Genomic DNA, 6000 nt, shown 5'->3' on the forward strand with positions numbered 1-6000 from the left:
TATTTGTATAAAACAGGAATGTAAGAAAATTAAAAGAAATAATTTTACTGGTTATTAACAGTACACTCTATGCTACAAGCCGGAAGGTAGCGGGTTCAAGTCTTGGTGAGGTCATTGGATCTTTTTCTATTGACCTAATCCTTGCAGCCGCACTAGGCCCTGGGGTTTACTCAGCCTCTAACAGAAAAGAGTACCAGGAATTAATTAAATAATTTTCCTGGGGAGTAAAGCGCGGCCGGCGCGTAAGGCTGACAAGCTTACCGCCATGTTTGAGCCGATTGTCTAGATAATGTGGGACCCTCAACGTCTCACAACCTTATGGGCCTTCACGGCTTGGTACAGTGATGGCTTTACTTTACTTTTACTTTACACTCTCAGATTAAGAATCGCGGGGTGACCGCTGTGATAGAATAACATGTTTATAAGAATGTGCTACAGAAGGCCGGATGGGCGTTGCCTAGGTCTATTTTGTATTTACAGTAATTTTTTCCACAATAAAAAAAAAGATTCCCATGACCGTTAATCTCGGTTTTCTAGACCGGAGACCGCACTCTTCGTGGGTAAATAATACAGCTTTCTATAAAGCAGTCTGGTACTTACGTTGTATATCAGCGACATTAGAAATTTATCCAGATACATATTGCGGCATATAGTCCCGTCTCTAGGCAACGACCGCGAAACAAAGACCGAGAAAACGGTCCTTGCTATGCAAGAGCTTCGTAAACACGCAACAGTACTGGAGCTGTTGCTACGCAGCGGCCCGGGGCCAACAATGGAAGTATTGTTGGAAGATGTGTTTTCTATGTATCCTCATAGCCATTGTTATTAATGCCTCAAACCCAATCGTCTAAATAATATTTAAATATTTAATTCTTACTTACTTTAGCCTCGCTAAACCTGATAAAATGGGGCGTCATCCTGATTAAGCGATAATCTGGATTAATGAAGCAAAGGATAGCCCTAAAAGACAAAAACAAGAAAGCAAATAAATGAATAATTTAGTGATACAGGTAGCAAAGTAAAAAAAAAAGCAACTAATTAAGCACTATGCTACGTAGACGTAAGGGGGAGTGGATGTATAGATTCACGTTTTCTTTACCTCGGCAATAGTTGGAGGTCAGGGGTCAGCTTCAGGTATCGTCCGCTTTACTTCAGCGGAAAAATTTCCCAGTACACATTTAATAGGATGTCGGGTGGGCCTAAGAACCGGTCTGCATGACGTGGAAAAAAGAAAATTCTTGATCCTACCGGGACTCGAACTCTGAACCCTCAGTCGTCCAGGCCCTAGCCAGTCGCTATACCGACTCCGCTATCACTATATATATAGTGCTGATGAATATAAATAAAAAGTGTCACGACAGCAATTTCTTTTTGTATCAGAAGCTGAAATCCAAGGTCTTCTTCATCCAGTTCAAGCCGATCTTGGATATTTGCTTGCGTCGTTTCAGTCTCTCCAGCTGCCCTCAACGCAGTCTGAAAGTCCTTTTGTTAATATCCCTCTTGCTCCAAAATCTTGGTCCAGTGATTGAGGTTAACTCTTTCTAAGGGACCCAACTGAGTAGGAGTCTTCCCCACAGATACATTTTCCGAAACATCCTATTTTATAGTCTCTAGAATGTCGAACAATAGAAAAGGTAAAAAACCCATCATCAGAACCCTCTGGAATCTGTGTGAATGTTACAAAATGTTGAGTCACATGAGGAAATGTGAAGGGAACGCGTACTGCTTGCTCTTCAAGTATCCTGGGTTTGAGAGTAAAATGACGGTTTCGCTGTCGGAATCTCTCGTGCCCACCAGAGTGTGAAGCTGCTAGCCGCGATCCGTGACAAGTTAAAGGGCAGCAGAACAACCAGCGCTTGCATATTGCCCGGTCAACAAAACAACGCCATGTTGTTTTGTATAGCTTCTTCATAATGACCTATAATTCTCAACCCTAGTTCTGACATTGCATCCATGCTTCATAGAGTCTGATTAATATCATGGAAAGGTAAAAGAAAAAAGCAAGGCTGTCTTTGTGCTTACTTAATTAGATATCATGCCAGGGAGGCGTATGGTGGAGTGGAGATATAGCGCAACCATTCTTGACCTCGACATTAGATAGAAGTTAGTGGTTAGCTCCACGCCCCTGCCGAAGGTTAAAATAAAGGGAAGAAGTGAAAACATGCAGGCCTATAGGCTTCCTGCGGGAAGAGAGTCAGCTCATGCTGAAGACTCCAGAACAGAATTTACAGAAGAAAGAATTCAGTGCAGAACTTCAAAAGCCTGTTTTCCTGTTGTATATGTCTTGTCCTATAGGTTTACTGTTATTTTATTTTTTTGCTTGAAGAATGTTTTACTTAAATATAGATCCTGTCTACGTTACATTTGTTGGACATAATCTTTCGAACTAAGTATTGCTTGTATCCCTCCCATTTAATAAATTCGCGCATCCGCCATGTTGCTTTTACTGATATTAAAGTAAGGTAAGCCAGTCACAGCAGCCGCGCGGTCTAAGGCATGAACTGTCTTCGCTCGCTCGGACGCTGGGATCGTAGGTTCGAATCCCATTCAGGGAATGGATGTTTGATATGTGTATGTGTTTTCCTGTGTTTAGGTAGTGGCCTTGCGACGGGCTGATCACTCGCCCAAGGAGTCATACAAACAACTCCGTGATTTCAGTCCGCAAGCGCCGCTTCTCGGCGAAGTTTAGTGCCAACTTTTGCGGATAGAGGGTGTCGCGTGGTCAGCGCAACGAATCCCCACGGCCGTTAATTTCGGTTTTCTAGACCGGAGCCGCTATTTCCTTGAAATAGCTCCTCAGTTATCCTGACGAAGCTGAGACCCCGTTCCAGAACCACTACTTCTCCGAAAAAATCTGGTAGCGCCGGAAATCGAACCCGGACCTCTGGATCTGTAGCCAGAAACGCTGACCACTAGACCACAGAGGCGGTCAAGGAGACATACAGTCTGTGAAAAATGATTACGGAACCGAATAAAATGCCATGATCCTGAATGGGCTGAAAGAGCCATTGAAAAATGTTAAACTAAGGTGAAGTTGTCCCTCGAGCTGATCACCCGCCCAAGGAGTCGTACCGAATGTGTAAGATCTAGAAAAACCGAAGTGAACGGAGAAGTTCATGGAGGTAGGCCTAGGCCCACTGGGGCTGTAGTGCCAAGGAAGAAAAAAAAATGTCTCTGTGCTTAACTAATTAAGCACTATGCTATGAAGACGTATCGGGGAGTGGATGTAAAAAAGTATAGATCCATATTTTCTTGAACTGGGTACTATTTGGAGGTGAGTTGTCAGCTTCACGTCCCTGCCGCTCTACCCCTGGAGAAAGAGCCCATTGTACCCGTTCGATAGGAGACTGGGTGAGCCCCAGAGCCGGTCCGGAAGCACGGAGAAGAGAAAATTCTTGACCCCACCTGAACTCGAAATCCGACACCCCGGTCATCCAGCCCGTAGCCAGTCGCCATACCGACTGAGCCATCCCGGCTCCTTCTTACTGTTATTAGAATGCTGTAAAGTACAGAGTTTGGGATAGCCTCGACTGGCGTAACATTTGAAAGGGAAGAAACGTACACGGACATATTTTCTTTTATTTAAATAGGAATTAGGCTAAGAGAAATGGAAAGCGCAGCGTAGTTTAGAGAATAAAATGCACCAAAATTTGGGCGAAGATACGCATCTGGTATAGACAGACATTTTATCTTTGTTAGAGTTGCGAATCTCACAGATGTTATTACGAAGAACACTGCGTTCTGAGATGTGACACCGTGTAGTCCTGTAGAAATTCATCGACGTTTCGGAGAATTGTAACACGTCTATCTTCAGGTTCGAAGATACGCTAAGCTAGAAAACAGCAATAATTAAGAGGCAAGCATTATCTCCTTATGGTACGTCCTCAATCCCCTTGTTATTTCCTACCGCCTGGATTCAAATATTCTCCTCTGCGTCTACCCTAAAGATAGAGGCAGTATTTGTCTTCTAAATATTATCATCCACGTACCAGACTACACGGTATCGTTATCCAGAAGACTACAATATGAATCTTGACCTCCACAAAACCTCCACTCTGGCGTGACTGCCCCAGTAAGGGCCGTTAAGCCCCATATGGTTACACTCATCTCCTTCGCCAGTGCAAGAAAGCGCCCTAGCCCAAACAACAGAAATTTGTGTTGCTGATTCTTGTCGGAGAGAGAAACTCGGTCCGGTGGACTCCAGCAGTTCTCAAGGCGACGGAGCCCACCGAAGCAAATCGGGCCCAAGGCCCACCAGCCGCACGGCAATGCAAATTGTTTTACTTCCCAGACGAGATATCGCGAGAGATTATAGTTCATTATATTAACTCCTTACCATCAAATTAAGTGACGTGTCGTAAACAGAACACGATGTTAATTCAGTTTATTGTATGGCGCGGTGGTGTTACGGACAGACTGTAAGCTACATGTTTCGTCAGCAGAATACTGTGGCGTATAGACCCGTTGCTAAGGGATGATTCTGCAAACAGCGGCCATTGCTAAGTAACGCCCGCAACATACACTCACGCAACAATAGAGGAATGATGTTTCTGTGTGGTCCTTGCCGAAAGGTTTTAAGCGAGGCAGACACCTACGTCTTTAAATCGCAGCGCCCACAGAATAAGGTTCTCCGCACCACTAGAAATTTTCCAAAGTTCTCAACGGTCCGCTTACGACTGTTCAAGTGACTAAGCTGCCGTTGTAGCATAAGATAATTAGGATAGGCATGATCTGCTTTGCAGAGCCTGTACTGACGGAAGACTTGTGCATAATGGAAAAGGAAAAATTTTCAATAACAAGTGCGATACGTAATCTTGACGAAAGGCCTAGCAGATTCATAAAAGACAAACCCATCTTCTCCTCAGAGAGGATGTTACATAAGGACTATTACGGCAAGAGTTCAGTTAAAATAATCACTGATCGTGAGTCTCAAGGGGCTTGACGCCAAGACGAACTGATTTCTTGTAAACCGCCAGTCGTATAGTAATTGTGACTTTGACTTTGGCTCAGTTAAGACTCAGTTCTGTATAGGAATCTGTGAAGAGAGGACTTGAGCCAGTGGTACAGGAATGACCACTGTTGGAACCGTTACCAGGAAACGTCTAGTAACAGGCTGAGAACTCTAAACTGCGCTCTAGTGAGCTGTAAGTTGTGGAGATAGCGAGAGTTTTATAGTCATTTGTAGTTACGACCTGTAAGTGGTCAATATATCTATTCACCAATCCACACCCCGTCTATAAGCATACATACTACGTGACAATACGTTCTGTCAGGGGGATTGTACGTCATGCAGCGTCGAATTGGAGAATAACTGTAAGCCAGTGTGATGGATGGAAAGAAGCTTGAAGAGTACTGCCTTCTGGAATGTGACGTCGTGTAGTCTGGTAGTCAAGCAATCAAACAGCGAGATATAAGCAAACCCTGCTGTACACGAGGTCACATCTCAGAAGAAAGAACCCTAAATAGTGACTGCTCTGATAACCTCAAGTCCAGTAGGAGGAAACTTGGGAGGAAGTGGTCAGCCGAGACGTATACTGATGGATCACTCCTGCACTTACTTAAAAGACAAAAGCTATTTATCCGGTTTATAGGATGGATTTGAACCCAGTATCTACTACGCTGTGGAGCTGGGACAGCTTAGTCGGTATAGCGACTGGTCACAGTCTGTGCGGCCGAGAGGTCCGAATTCGAGTCCCAGTAGGGGCAAGATTTTTCTCTTCTTTACGTCGTCGAAACCAGTTCTGGAACCCACCCAGACTCCTATCCAATGGGTATAGGGATTAAACCGGCCAGGCCGTGAAGCTCACCACTAGTGCCGCTAGTGCCGAGGTCAAGAATATGTGGATCTATACATCCACTCCACCATACGCATTCATAGCGTAGTGTTTAATTAGTAAAGCATAAGGAAAACTTTACCTTTTATCCACTGCCATGCGACGCTTACTTGGCAGGTTGCGAATCCGTAGAGCGTAGGAAAATAACATGCAAGAAAGAAAAGTA

Source organism: Cryptotermes secundus, unplaced genomic scaffold (assembly GCF_002891405.2).
Source record: "Cryptotermes secundus unplaced genomic scaffold, Csec_1.0 scaffold1406, whole genome shotgun sequence".
Taxonomy (NCBI): Eukaryota; Metazoa; Arthropoda; class Insecta; order Blattodea; family Kalotermitidae; genus Cryptotermes; species Cryptotermes secundus.